The sequence below is a fragment of the Corvus hawaiiensis genome, chromosome 5, assembly GCF_020740725.1.
Source record: "Corvus hawaiiensis isolate bCorHaw1 chromosome 5, bCorHaw1.pri.cur, whole genome shotgun sequence".
NCBI classification, from domain to species: Eukaryota; Metazoa; Chordata; class Aves; order Passeriformes; family Corvidae; genus Corvus; species Corvus hawaiiensis.
The window spans coordinates 38,556,163-38,572,983 of NC_063217.1; positions in this window are offsets into that span (position 1 = coordinate 38,556,163).

The window sequence follows — 16,821 nt, forward strand, 5'->3', positions numbered from 1 at the left end:
GGTATAGCTTTATATAGCTTTTATATCTAATAACTGCTGAAGCACATGGTTCCAGAGTGAATGGAAAATACATGCAGTTTCCTGTATTTTGAATCCTATAATTTGATGGAATATTTTGCAGGAACTTTTAATGTCCTTTAGGACCATTAGCAGGATTTTTTAATTATCAGTAGATCTTAAATCTGTCTCTGGACAGGGTAAACATTCTCTTTTCTATGAACAAGTTCACATCTAATTAGTTTACTGCATGTGTTCACTTTATTTTTCTCTGTAATTAATCCTGTACTTAATTTTTTTCATATCAGCACATTTCAGTGTTAAGCTGCTATTTATAACGAGTTTGAATTATGTCTTGATTCCAGTTATATGTGCACTCCATATTAAAAATAATATTATGGTAGTTCCAATTTTTGTTCTAATTTCTGGCACAGCTTCAAAATAATTTAAAAAACAATAAACGAATTACACATTTTGAGCTTAGGTAAATGATACTAAGGAGATACATACACAAACTGCCCATTTACTCATACAGAAAAATCCATTACAACATTCATCACTAATGGAAATACCTCTTTCAAAGAGAAATCCTGTCCTTACTTGAAGATAGCTGGAGATTGCAGTGTGTGCCAAGCTAGCAATTTCTGATAGGCAGTTCTTTGCCTCTTCCACTAAAGTGATGCTGAAGGCTGTGTTTGAAATGTCTTAGCGCAGTTGTGTGAGTACTTGGATTCAGTAGGTAAATCCCCTACAAAGCTAACAGAACAAGACTTAGCATTTTGCATTGACAAATTCAGTGTGAGTTTAATCTTCTGCAAAATACTTCCACTCTGATTCAAAAGTTGGTTTGATAGTATGTTACCAAAAATTTCTGTATAATTTGCTTTCTTCTTTTTTTTTCCTAAGGAAGTATGGTGAGCATGGTATAAAGAGGATGAGCAGGAATTCTGTGACATGGTCATCAGAAAAGAAGAACAAGAGGTTCAAATGTATTGAGACAGATCTCAGAATGTGTAGTTCCTATGTTTTGTGCTATATTTGCAAAAATGCTGCAGGGTGTTTTCCTGGCTCAACTCAAGTCCATAAAACTTTTGCTGTCAAATATGCTGGAATAAGAAACCTCATCCTTTGATTTATTATTCCAGATCTTACACTCAGCACAAAGCAGGCATATAAAATCACGTCACCAAATGTCATGCCAGGATCTGATAACTTCATGAACTCTTGAGAGTTGTCATTTGTGTTTTTGCTCTGCCTTCTGCAGCTTCAGTTTCAACCACATTGACTTCCATTGTGTGTGGAGATCTTTCAATTTGCCTTTGTTTACTCTGTATGTGACAAATCCCATGGTTCTTAAAGCTTTAACTAAATTCTGAAATCAATAGCATTCACAGCTCCTTAACTTTCTCAGAAGTATAATTACTAATATTAGACATAAATGTAATGGGAGCTGCCATCTAAGAACCACCATTTACATTTACTTGAATTTGTTTTCTTGCTCACACCAAAACAAGACAACCACCAGTTATTCTTAATGCCACATTTACAAAACCTCTCCTGCACACTTTCAGTGAAGTCTGTGATTAAGTCAGGCTGTTGTACACCTGTGATCAGTTCCTTTTGCCATTATGAAGGACTGTTTCAGCACTGAAAGCAGATAACTTGAGTTTATAAAAGATAAAATTTCTGCGTTTTGAATAAGCTTAGATCTGCTCTTCCCAGATGTCTTCTTTATTGGCTTAGAAAAAGAGTTTTTGTGATTTCGAATCATAAATCACAGTCTTGTTCGAAGTAGACCTATTATTTTGGGGGAGTACAATAACACTCTGACTGACATGCTAATATACAGTTTTACATGCTGGCTCCATTGTCCACTCTTTAAGATAAGGCAACTCACTCTAAGGTTTTTTTCTGTTCTCAGCAGATTGTAAATAAACCCAGAACGAATGCTAAAAGGAAACTGCTTGTACTATTTAGGTTTGAAATGTAGAAGCAAACACATGGACTTTAAATTTAAGCAAACTTCTGCTAGAATAGTTTTTATCAGGATTTATTTAAATCCTTTTTATACTTTTTTGAAGGTATTCTGAAAAGCAAGAAATCTGATACTGAATGCCTGACATTAGTATAATTAAACCTTATTTAATCAGGTAATTTTGTAATACATTAAAAAACCTGAAATGCACAAAACAAATAATAAGAAAATAAAAATACCCTCCCCTGCAAAATGCATGCCTAATCTTATTATAATTTAGAGCTTTAATTCCTGTCCTGATGTGACATAAAGATTGGACAGAGAAGTGGATAGATACATTCAAAAGCACAGGTGAAGAGCATTTCTTTGCCTTGCCTGGCTAATCCATGGTGGTTGATATTATCTAGTGGACAGGCAATTATCCAATTTTTGTAATGAGCAGAGAGGAAGACCTTTGAAGCCTGCTGAGATGGTTCATTCCTTAACATGTTGATGCATCAAGAAGACAACACATCAGGTGCAGACTTAAATGGAAGATGAAGGCAAAGACAGCAGCAGCCTCCTGGTGACCTCTGACTAGTATGGATCATTCTCCCGCTTGTCCGCTCTGATTTAAGCGCCTCAGCCCTCCTACTCCTGCCTCCCCCCACTCCCAGTTTCATCTTTTGTACTTGGTACACAACCTTGGAAACTTTCTAGTCTACACTGATCTTCCCTGATGCAACAAAGACAAGCAGTAATTTTCTCCACTTAGACCAAACTGTACTCTGATATCTAAAGGAGATAAGGATAGACAATCTTTAACAAGCATGGAAGAAACTTTACCTTTGTATTGCATGGCCATCCAGCTGCTCACAGAAAATAGGAAAGAAGTACTGCTCAAAGACAATATGTTAAAGGTTTATCTGAAAATAGTAACTCTGGCCAGCTTGCTATCAGGAGTTTAGGAGTGATATCAATATTTCTATATCTGATTAATTATTAAATTTTATTTTAGATTAGATGGGAGATTTAGACTTACCTGATATGAAAGTCCTCAGGTTTATACACTACAGGGAGAAGGAGGGAGAGCCACATATATTATTTCTATATTAGTTTTTAAATTTCCTGCTAGATTTGCCAAATGGCTTCACTGTCAGTAACACTGACACTAATTTCACTAAATATTCTTCCAGTGCAAAGCTACATGATAAGCAACTTATTTGCAATAACTCACTGATCTTTATTACAGCTGTCAGGTGATGCTGAAATTACAGCAACACCAAAGTTGCTGTAACTTCTGGCAACACATTGCCAGAAGTCTCTGAATATGATATTTTAACTCCGAATACATAAAATGTATCTTCAGCATGTCGAGCTTATCATGGTATAGAATTTTGATCACTTGAAAAGAATTTTGACTATTCATCTCATTCCACTCTAAATGATAGAGTGAACAATTCAAACTTTCTGCTGAATTTTTCCAAGTTGCTTGGTCTTCAGCCAAAAGTGACAGCAGCCTTTTGCTTGCCCATGCCTTTACCTGTCTGCCATAAAAGGCACCATTTTAGAAACCTTCAAAGTCAACTTTCTTTTGAACATCCAAGCAACCATAACAGGACAGAGGATATCATCAACACACCAGTGAGCAGCTGTAGCTACTACCAGGTTTTGTGTTTGCCTATTGAAATATAACATAATCTACATAACTTTTTTAATACAGCCAGGCTATACACCTTTTGGGGTTTGAATCAGGTGAACAAAATAGAAAATGAGCAGGTTGGGGCTCAGATTTAGAGACAAATTTTGTCAACATTTCTGATAGGCATCCCGGAAGGACAAGGTGTTTTAATAAACAAACTAGACACTTGGATAGCAAATAATATGATAAAAGACATGAAAATTTACTATTCTAGCTGATTCCCATTTCTGTTCTGAACCTATTCGTATTCCTTTAAAGAACCCCAACCAACCATCCAAAACAAATCCAAAACAAAAGAAAATAAAGCAAATAAACACCCTAACCCTGAAGCTCAGAAACAGGAAATAAGTAGAGACAGGAACTATTTGGCTGGATGAGATCAAATTTACGTGCCTCCAAGATTACCTGTTGCAAGTGCACCTGTCAGACAATTCCTGTCATTAGAAATCATGACAGAAGGTAAGGATTAACTGGATCAGCCATTAGTAAGAAACAGGGAAATAACAAATAGAAGTATTGTAAGGACTTAACCTGTCTCAAACACTGTCAAGGGCACAGAAGGAACATGACATAAGATAAGGTTCCACAGTGACAGCTTGAGATAAGCACAGAAGGGAGGAATCTGAGACAGGAAGGCACTAATTCCAGCCCTGGCAGAAGCGAGATCTGGTAAGCATATCCTGGTTAACGTATCTGGACAAGAATTCCCACTGGTGCAAACTGTGAAAGGAAATAAGTGCTCATACACATATCACCGATCGAGCAAAGGTCACCCCAAGTTATGGGAACACATCGCCGCGGATACCTGGAACTTGGGCTGTATAAAGACAGTATCCTCCAGAGGAATGTCTCTGGGACCCCCACCACAAAGAAGCCCACGGTGAAGAAGGACCAATAGGACGCTGATGGTGACTATCTCTTGATAGTCTGATTTCTCTCTCTCTCTCTCTCTGTGTCCCTCTCTCCCTCTCTCTTCACTGCCCTCCCTCCCTTTCTCTCCTCTCTTTCTCCCTTTCTCTGTCTCCCCCTCCTTCCCCCCTCCCTCTCTCTCTCTCTCCTTCTCTCTCTCCTTTTAGCACTTTCTCCCTGTCCCTCTTTTATTTCCTTCTCTTTCTTCTATTTCCTTCTCTTTGATTTCCTTCTCCCTACCTCACATTTACTGCTAAATAAAACCCTTACTATTGACTTTGGCATATGGTCTTGTTCGCACCTTAATTTGGGCAGAGGCGTCTCTCACTAATTGGATCTTAACTGGTGGCTGAGAACTGAATGTTTATATATTGCAATACTTGTCAATCAGCAATCACATCACATTAAAGTGCAACATGGGTTTAATTTATTCACCATTTGAGCTCTGACTGATCTGTGTGTTGCATAAAATCGATCTTTGTAAAAACCCCAAATCTTGTTACAGTGAGCTATAGCAAGACTTACTGCAGTGCTCCCAAAATAGAATTTTTCTACAATTAAAATATTTACTATAGGTTCTGAGAGCTGTGTCATAATTATGAAGGTTGAGACCTATGCTCATATACATTATTGCATGAATAACCTTTGACAAAATGATTGGCCTGTAAGATTGCCTGATGTTGGATTTTTATCTTCCATGCTGAACTTCAATTTTTGGCGTTACTAAATGACATTAATTTTTTTGGATACGAATGAATCCTCTGCAACTGAATTATTGGCATTTCTCTTATGCTATATAACAAAAATACTTGGAGTTTGTGTTGACAAAGGGTTAAAGGATGTAATAATGTCAAAAGAACAGCTGAATACAGGAAATACATTCTGTGGTCCATACTGGCCATCCCTGCGACTGTGGTCACAGACTGTTGCTAAATGTGATGAGTTGGTTCTGGGACACACTGCAGTAACATGTTACATGTTGTTCTGCAAATACACTACTAAACCATAGAAAATATATTAATATTAAAAGATTGCTACACTGAAGAGTCTTTTCTGTCTGTACATAAAAAACCACCCTGTATGTGTTCCATTCCCATTAAAGGCATGTCTCAGAGGGTAAAGGAAAAAGTCTAAGTTCTAGTCTGGATATTTTATTACATTTCCCAATTCAAGCCAGACATATCTGTCAAAAATAACAATTTCTAATTAAGCTTTGAAAATGATTTCTGTAGAAGCTGCATTTATCTCATGTAACATTACGGGTATTTATTTTATAGTTCTTGGGTTCCTCTGAGCAATCAATTTATATAAACAAATTGCACTTTTTTTTCCAAGGGATCATTGCTAACTGTTATTCCTGTATGACATAATGTTTTTACGAAAATATAATTTCAAAGTTTAGTGCATTTATATAAAAAAATTTATATGAAAATGTGCGGCAGAAAGCAAAATGAGAAAAAACAATATATAATCTATTTTCTCATCTTCACTTTAAAACTTACTTTTTAAAAATACCTACAAAATAAGGTAGCTATCAAAAAATCTGGAACAATATTTTTTTCTTTCAAAAGCAGAGATTCTTACAAAAACAAAAATTGGAAAATACTGTCACTTCATTGACTTGTTACTCGATCCTCAGAGACCTTTCCAACCCCAGGCTAATAAACTTGAAGCTTCTCTTCTTGTAGCCAATAACTGAAAAGAAACAGACCTGCTTATCTTTCTTTTTTAGTATAATCAAAGAGAGTTATTTGCTATTTAAGGTTTGTTACTGTTAAACTGTAATGATAGCATAAGGGCTTTGGAAATTTTTTGTAAGAAAATTTTAGGCAAAATTTTGAAACTTCCCCTTTGCAAAGAATTCTGACATTTTGCCATAACTTCCTGATTTAAAAATGTTTTTTAAGAAGCAGAGCTAAAAGTGTTTGAATTACTTCAAATCACTGACAATGCTTTTACAGCCCCTTCTTTACATGGGGAGGTTTCTGGTTCCAAGAATGTGTTCATTCCACATGTTTACTAGTACACCATGGCAAGAATGCTGTTCCATGGCATCCTTTTTTTCTTGATAGCACACTCCAGATGAGCTAATGCTACAATCATCTTTAGAGATCTTACCAATTTGCTCATGAGTTTCCTCTGTTAAACAGTGAGAAAGATGGTCACTTCTTTCTACCTCTCCAAGAAAAGTCAAGATGAGATGATGGTGAAGACTTTAAAATAAATACGGCAAACATACATATAGAGTGATAACTGCCTTCCTGAAATGATCCCATATTTTTTAGAAACGTGAAAAACTAAAATTCTATTTGACACATATGATAATAACATAAGATATAAAGATAAATTTTCTTGCCTGCAGTATGCAATGTATATAAAAATACAGTACATTTCAATAAATTGCAACATATCTGCACACATTCTTCTTTCAGTATGTGATGAAATGCTGCATTTTTTTCAACTTGGTTCAATTTTCTTTAGGTTGCTACCACTAAATTTATTAAATAAACATCTATGCTGTAAATAAAATAGTGCTACTACATTCAGTGTTGTTTTGTGATGGAAAACAATTTGTTTTACTTCCATTTCCCCACCCCCAGATCAGTATGCAATACAATATTTAGGCTGTCAATCCAAAATCATTGAAATACATATTAGAGAGTTTTCAGTCTAATCTTAGATCTAAGATATACATTTTGTTAGTCTTTATGCAGGTTTTGGATAACTGAATTAAATGTATTAGTTAAATATGAACAACATTTAAACATGACCTCTCTTTCTGAAACTATAAACAAAGCTCAGTTTGTTTCAATATTAAACTAAACAATAACAGCACACTGTGTTTACCATGTAAGGGCATCTTTAATGTTTATACAACATCTATAATAATGAGACTGTAATTCTGACTAGAGCCTCTAAATGCTACTCAATAGGAAAAAAAGAATAATGAGTATATTAATTTTCTTTTTAGTAATCCATGAACCCAGTAATGCAACCAGAACAGCTGGCATTCTTACTTCACATATCAGCAAAAACTGAATAAGCAGAGTGTTATAATGAGATCTCATGATATTAAAACATCATTTAAGTTATGGCAGTTACTGTTATGGGTGTGCTGTAAAATAAAGCATTTCAAAAGCAAATTATGAACTAAACAATTCTCTGTAAGATTACAGAGTAAAGCAATTTATGTGATGCATCGATCAGGTAGTAGTTGTTCTGCTCTGAGGCTAGGAATCATTCTGCCATAAAGGGCACCTTAGGCAACTTTGAAGACTCTACAGCTTTTCTCATTCCTTTTTCCTTTTCTATATGCTAAGGTTATAGACAGCTTGCCTCCAGAAGACCAGGTTAAGTTTTCCTCACTTTACTGCTGGGATATGAATAGCAAATATGACTTTACCACACTGCTGCAGTAACTAGGGACCACTGTGGGGTTGGTATATCATCATACAGTCTTTAGCATGACTGAAAGGGCTCTCCAATTTTTTGCTTTTTCATTCTAGAATGCAAACATTACTATGTGCACTACAGTAAAAGATCGTTTTTTCCCAGTCATTTCTATATTTTTTAATCCTGTTGTTCATTCTCTTCTATAATATAGAAAAATGTAAGTGCTACTTTTCCTCAGTTGCTGAACATTTTATCAAACATGATCAAATCATGTGGAGTTTTAATATCAAACACTTATCTCTGTATTTTTATCTGATTTCTCATTTGGCTTTTTCAGAAACCCCATTTGTAAGCTTATTCCTCATATTTTCAGTAAGGGAATTATTGTGTCCAGAATTCTTTTTTGCTGTGTGTTTAAAGCCTGGGAGGTAACTGTCTTCAGACAGCAAACAAATGGTTTCATATCAGTCTGCCTTTTTTTAACTTCAGCTTCCCAACTGGTCATCAAACTCCAAGTAGTGTCCAAATGGAGCATACTTTTAATGCAACTTAAATATTTCAAGTGGAGTAAACAAGACAGTGTTCGATACTCAATCAATACTATTTGTCCATAGTCAATCTTCTCCACTCTTCCCCAAAGGAGCCATATGACTCATACAACTGCCTCTTCAGTTTAGGCAGGAGATACTTGTAAGATGCAAAATTCTGCAATTACATACAAACACAAACATAAAAGTGCTGTGAGGGGAAAAAGAACTATCTTGATGAGCAATATTTTCTTCCAGTGTCCCCAGCAACATTTAACAGTATAGTGCCCTCAGCAGCTATGTTAAAGCACCCTCATCCTTCATCTAATTGTGAATTACATTGAAGGTCGTAAATTAACCAAGTGTCAGGGTAACTGGGCGGCGGTTTGGGCGGGGGGCAGGGAAGAACAAATGGGCAGGCTGCTATTTTCTCTAGTTGTCCCAGTATAATTTACAGAAATCTCTTCTCAAGCACAGACAAAGAGAATGTATTTGTGACTAAGTTTAGGACTTCAGTGACATGGCAAAAGGGGCCTTAAAACTGTAAGAAAGATTAGATTGTGTTTTCCATCTTTCATTGCTCTCCCTTTGCTTTAACCCCTCCTTTCAGTTCATTGCTGGATATAACAACTTCTTGCTGATGATAGAAGAATGATGACTGGGTACATTAAAAGAATAACGGCTGAATAGATAAGATTAAAGATCCAGCTACCAGATAAGAAAGTTAGCATCTTACTAGACCTTATACAAGATAAACCATATTTTTGCTCTCTTAGGAACCCCAAATCCTCTTCTCTATTGAAATTTTTTTCTCTATAATGATGGAAATATTTTGTGTTTCTATATTAAATATTTCAGAGAGTATGGCTATCATATAATTATTTCTGAAACATGACTATAGGAAATTAAATAGGAATTTTCTTTGCATTAAATAGAAAAAGTCTGTAGTTACACAAAAGTACCAATTTTTAAGAAAAACCCTTGGATCTACAGGGACCATGAAAGCTCCAGATTACCTGATGTCTTTTTAAAGCCTAACCTGTACTTCTGAATATAATCCTGGGCTGTACCTTTTCTTCCCATCCAGCAGCAGAGGTGAATACTAGGTCTGGGTAGAAGTGCTGCAGTGCATATCCTGGGACACAGCATCACACCAAAGAAAATATAGAACAACAATATTTGTTGCCACTAGATACATCTAACTATTCATTGTTGAGAAAGGATCCTGGGGATTATGCCTGTACCCACTTTCCAGGTAGGAAAGAATGCTGACAAAAAACCAGCAGTTCTGCAGTTTTGGGTTAATTAAGTAAGAGCATGTAAATAGCTTTACAATCCAGAGCTGTTCAAGGTATTAGAGTCTTTTTTTTTTTTTCCACAAAGGGAATATGGTACAACTTCTTGTTGAAAACATTGGGAGAAACAGCATAAGAAATTGTTCCTTTCTCCTTTCAACTTGACTGGAAGCTTTGGCTATATAAAAAGAGAAAACTCACCCTCTCTTCCATTAATATTTTAGGTGTGTCTGACAATGTCTTTTTTTTCTTCAGTACCATATTTTCTGTAAAACTTCAGAAGATTCAGAGCATGCACAAATGCCCCACTGCTTATTACACTGACCAGCACTGTCTCCTAGCCTTATGCTTACTCTGTGCATATGCCTGTACCTTGTCTATCCTATGGAGCTTGTTTCTGTTCTGTGTTTATAGAGCAACTTCCCCAACCCAGCATGTCCCAGTGTCCTATGCCAGAACAAATAAAAATCAATATGTAAACTATGATGGGGTCCATTACTTTCTCACAAGCACTAGGAATTAAAGCCTGGATGATCTGGCATTGGTAAAACATTTATCACTTATTGATGGCAGAATAGAACCTCATTACTTTTCTATTTCAATACCAGAACAGGGATGAAAAGCAAATAAAGTGTATATAAGAGGCAATCTGAACAAACACCAGTAATAGCATTATTATGAAATAGAAATAGTAATTCAGAAATACATTCTGTATTGGAAAATTTAGCTCATACCCAGAAACCTAAATTCTGCTAAAGTCTTCTTAAGTATGCATCTAATCTCATTTTAAAAAGCCTCAGACTATATGTACAAATGAAAAATAATAAATATAAGCAAAACTTGTCAGAATTGGAACTACTAGCTAATACAGCTCTTTTAATCTGCAGCAACCACAGTTTAATAAAGATTCTTTTTACTTGGCTTCTCTGGGCCTTATCTGAAATCCAATATGTATTTTCCATGGCCAGAATAGAATCATGCAATGAAGAAGTCACGGGAAAGTCCCATTAGGTTCTTCTGGTTTTTGAAGGACAGATTTTTAACACAGAAAGTCTGTTCAGATGCCTGAATGGCATCTATTCCCTGGTCTCCCCCAAGGCAGAAGCTGACTACTAATGCTCTGTGAACGTTGCTTCATGATCATTAATTTGACACAGCACTCCTCTGAGTTCTATTCCAATTCAAAACTTTTACTAGGTAAGTTTGTGCTCAGTGTAGTGAAAATCATAGTTAACTTAAGATTATTTATATCATATCCAGTGAGAAATATTAATACTATTAGTTTGGTTCAGTCATGATTTTTCTTTTTTCCAGAAATGTTTCATTTCAAAGAGGTTTAATAAAAATTAGACTGACACATTTATACAAGCAGCATTGAATGTCACAGCATCTCTGATTAAACATTTAGGGTGGCATGTCAAATTCTTGGCAAAGGCTAGAATCACTCCAATTTTCCAGAAGGGATTGGCATATACATAATGTCACCATTAATCACAGATCTGCTGAGCTGCATTTTTAATGAAAAAGAAATCTTTTACCCTAGTTATTCTACACTGTGTATATTTACATTGTATTTAAATATAGACCAAATTTTAAGGTGAACCAAAATTGTGAAAAATGTAAGTCCTAGAGTCCTACTTAGCATTAAATTTGATGTGCTAATCCTATAAAATCAAGAACTCAAACACATAAAGACAGCTTACCATTTCCAGATCCAAGAACTAAGGATTCGATGACCTTTCACACACTTTTCTTTATAGCTGTATCGGGCAGAGTAGTGACAACCAGAGTAGAGATAGCATCATTTCTTCTGTTCAGTCCTTGACGTCACCAATAACCTTCCAATATTTTTCTCTCATGGGTTTATGTTTTTATATGAAAAATAAAAACCAGAAATCGACTTTGAAAAAATAGACAAGCAAAAGTAAAAACATTCACAACATTTTAAAGGAAGATCATAATAATTTTTAATCATACAGTCAGTGAACTTACATTGCATATAAAAACAAATAGTTTACAGAGAAATACTCATCACTGAATCAAACTCTTTGGTTGTTACACAGTGTTTCTGGTTCAGACAAATATTCAGGCAATTCAGGCAGGTATCTTTTTGACTCTTGCCATTATTAATTGTCTTTATCCAGAGAAATAGGTCTTTTTATAGAGGCCAAAGATTTTGTCTTACTCGTTTAGATACATGACTGTACAACAAAAATGTTTCAATCTCCCTTTAAGGCAGAGAGAAAAAGGGTACCTACAAACAGTGGGGGGTCTAAAATACTATACTTAAAGATACACTGTAGAGTGAAAAAATCTATACTAGAAACTTCCAATAACATATGGCCAATCTTTCTCACCAATGCCATGAATTCCTAATTATCTCTTCTCTGAATAATATTTAAAATGTCACTATGAAAAATTGTATACAACATAATCTTTCAACAGCATTGAAATGTTTGGGTTTTTTACTTGGACCTGGAGGTGGTATTTCATGCTGGTCATACTCTGCTTCAAAACACAGTGACTGATTTACTCAAGGTTACACCACCAATTATTGAAATTTATTAATTTATGGAGTTTATAAAAACTGTGCTTTGGAAGGCATTAATAGGGTATACAGGCATATCCTCTTGCATGCATTTCAATGGTTCTGGTGAACTCGTCTTCAAAACTGTGTTTCTTTGAACTATTTTTTCACCATTCAGCTGCATATAAAGCAGGGTAAAAGGAACATCAAAAATGCATCTATCACTGTTACACTGAATGGAGCATCAGAAATGCACTGCAGGTTATCACAAGTTCAGTGGACTATATCTAGATGGCAGGATGCATCCATTGTACAGAGTAACCGATCTGTAAGAGGAAATCCCACTTTTAGACTACAGGATCTAAATTTCCAGCTTATACCTGAAGATTCCCAGAGAAGATATCATCTCCTTTCTATCCATCACCTTTGCTCCTTTCCTCTAATAGTGCATGTTGTTTCTATCACCTATAAATGCACAGTGCCAAAGACTCCAGTAAGATGCTTTTTTCCTCTGCCAACCATTTCAGAGAAAGGACTTTTGATCATGAAAGATTGAAAATAAAAATGAAAATAGTAAAAATATACCAGTTATTTCAAATGTCTTGTTCTGCTTTGAATACTTTGGAGGCTAATATCTGTAGATACTTTGGACAAAAATCTTAGAAATGGAATCTCAATTGAGAGAAAAAAATTCCATTCTAAGGCAGTTTCTAGTGTTTGATGAAACAATTTTTTAAATGGACCTTGAAATCTGACTGATTTTTTGAATGCTGACAAGGCTGTGGCAAGAAGAATCTGCTCTATTTAAAAGGGAAAAGTCTCATTTTCTTCCACCTGGGATCACATTTATGCTGGTTTCCAGAGGGATCTCTTGTCCTTGTGGTTGATATATTTCTGTATCTGGGAACCTGAAGGTTATGAGTTTCAGGATAGGACTCAGGCAGATTTATGTTTAAAATTGACCATTAAACTGGAAAGAGAGATAAGGACAAGCAACAGTGGAAAAGAACACGCAAGATTTTTCTACATGAGATGGTCAAAGAGCTGAAGTGGTAAATACTGATTTTATCCTTCCTACCAGTCTTTCAGAGGTACCCCTAATGGAAAGTGAGCTGGTTAGCCCTGCTTGCTTTCTTTCTCTCATAAGAACAATTTGACATCCAAGGGCAGAAAAAGAGTAAAAATAAGAAAATAGAGAACCACCCCAGTACAAATCTACCATATTCATAGCCTAGGGATCTGTGCTGCATATACCAATCACAGGATATTAACTTGTGCGTTCCCTTGAGCTGTTGGAGTGTCTCCTAGGCAATGCATCCCAGGTGTTCCATGTTCCCTGTTCATCTCTAAAGTTTAGGTTGGTGTCCTATCTTGCCACAGAGTCTCCTCTCTTACTAAACCATTTCTGTGCTTTCTAAAAGTCAGATCTTTGTGCAACATGAAAGAAAATACTGATTTTCTGGGAATAAGTGATCCCATTGAAAGCAGTGGAATAAAGTTAATAAAAAATTCTGCTTAGTTATGAAGGCTAGCCACACAAATGTTTCAATTGGAAAGTCTGGTGTTTGCTCAACAACTGACTTTTATAACTGAATTTTCAAGGTTAAAACTAACAGCAGTATTTACAATTCCCCCAAAAAGTAAGATCTCATATTTTGATACTCTCTAAAATCACATTTTCAATTTGATATTTAAGAGATTAACTTATTTTCAAGCAAATTGAAAGCATAACTTTTACTTCATAAACTGTATTTTACCACCACTCTCCAAGAAACTTCCACTGTCAAAACTAAAAAGAATCCTATCAGTAATTTCATCCCGACTGTATTTTCCCTCCCCACAATTTTATGTTATAGTATGTATGGAGGCTATCTAATGCAATATACCAGAAAGGGAAATGATGGCTAATGAAGTTGTTCCACCATATAAATATTTCTAATAATTTATCCATCAAAAGTAGAAAAAGTTTCATTATAAAGTTGTACAGCTACTGCAAGAATATTTTATCCATCAGAGATGATGTGCACAATGATGGCCTAGTGAAGTTAAATACTATAAATAAGAAAATAATTCATGGCAGAAAGTTCATACATTTTCATTTTCTCTTTTATGACAATTGCAGTAGAAAATACCAAAAATCCGTGCTATGAAATAATTCACTTTTCAGCACTATTAATTCAGTTTACTCTGGCATGAATACTGATGCTTTGCAGAGCACACCATATCTAAGACCAGCCATTTCAAGGGTGAATATGGGAGGGATTTCATTTATTAGATTTCTCCTGTTTCCTTTAATATCTCTTTTGGTAGGAAGGATCATTTAAGATTTGTTTCAGATCAGGGCTTTTTACTCTTAGTCTTCATTAGTGATGAAAATCTGGAGACCCGCTACATATTCATTTAATATAGAATAGAATTATCCATGCCTGAGAGAGTAAAGTGAAAAGAAAAAAAAGAGAAAGCAAACCTCTCTACTAAAAAAGAACATTAGTCATTTCTCTCTGTAATTTTTTTGGCAGCTGATGTTCTATGTTTTGTAAACCATTCCATCTAAAACAACTGAAGCTGTAAAACTAATGTAGCAGGTCAGGGAAAACAGCCAAAACCAGGTGAGACAATCTGAACCTGTGTCACCAGTCCAGTCAGTCTTGTGTCATATCACTTTTCATTTTTCCATGCTATCTTATCAATACGATTGCTTACAAGGAATATTATCCTCTACAGGCTTTCAGAGGCCATTGCTGCAGACATGTAAGAACTGGAAGTTTGGGACACAAAAGGAGTAAGGAATTTTCTCAAAGGAATTATTTTTAGAAAGAGTTTGTAATAAGAGGATGTAATAGAACTACTATTCACGTCACAGGAAGCAAGAAGGGTAGCAATGAAAAACAAACCAGTAATGTGAAGCAAGGGAGATAAAGGACAAGAGGTAGTTATTAGTTTAAACATGTGAGGCAAGACCCATTATTAAATATGTGGCAAAGGGTTTGAATTTGATTCTACAAGAGATGAAAGCAAAACCCCCGGAGTTTAGCAGAGACACATAAGCATAGAAGATGATATGTCAAGCATTCAAATTTTAGATACAAAGAAAGAGAGGACAAATTTCCCCTAAGAACATGAACAGAGAGAAGGAAAGGGTGGATTTTGATAATAAAATTGTAAGAACACTTACTGAGCTAAAAAAAAAAAAAAAAGAAAAAAAAGAAAAGATGAGCCAAGAATGGCAGAGAGTAGATTAGCCAGAGCAAAGAAAACAGTGAAGCTCATGTATAAAAAATATGTCATTTATCTATTCCTAATGTACACCTTTTGTCATCTTTCAACCACAACACCAGAACTGCAGCTGTGCTACATTTAAATGCAAAAATGTTACCACTGATTTCTTGAATTTGCTCTGGCACATATTGAAAAAGGTGCTGCTCACAGTGTCTTTAAAGCACTTTAGAGAATAGAAACTTAACAATTTCTGTAACAGCAACTAAGGACTGATGAATGCCATAAGGAAATTTTATGGCATGATCTCCATCTCACTAGCACAAAAATAGTACATAATAAAGATTCCTTTCTCCAAACTTACAGAACATTTATCTCCAAATCTCAGAACTAAATACAAATATTTCTTGAGCATTTTTACCATGCAACTCTTTCTGGGATTCATTGATTTTGTTTGGAATACATTACCTGTTCTTAATACAGAATGAAAGGAAAATGCCATCCTAAAGGTCAAATATCCGAACTAAAAAGAAAATTTTTAGAGATGGGAATTAAAACCAGATATATTAAAACACCCCCTCAACATTATTTATTTTTACATGACATCTATATACAGCAAAGGAAACTTCGTCAAATCTAGAGTGAGCTTTAAGAGTTATTAAAGAAGACTTCATTAAAATTACCAGGAAAAAAAATCTTTTGTATATGAAACTATAAACCCATTTACTTGTAAAATAATTAGCATATTTAGGAGTGCTTCTGACTAAATGATTGCTTTTTCTAGGTACTTTACATGGTATGATTTTCCAATTACATATTTTTTTACACATATAAAATTCACATACTCATTTGTGTTGCTAAACAATAAGATATAAAAATAGGGAGCTCCTAACAGCCAGCTAGTATCTCTCAATTGGGTCAATATGTCAGAAAAATGCTTTTCCTTCAAACAAGATGAAATAATTAACACAGCATTTCCCAAACAGTTTCTATTTATATTTCCTGTGAAGCATCCAATTCTCTCATGAGATGCATGACTCCTCAGGGTCACACTAAGTTCAGCACTAGGTTCAGCAGAAAGCTGTTCCTGAGCCTGAACATTGACGTAAGACTAAAGTGGTATGTGTGTCTGCACAGTAGCAGTATAATCTACAGAATGATCTATTTCAACATAAACTTCCACTTTTGAAGTAACACGTTAAGAGTAATTCTTCAGGACATTTCTGAAATAAGATTCTCTTGTTCACAGATGTGGAAGCTGAACTTGTACCCCGGCAAAAATACAGCAGTGAGTGGGAAAT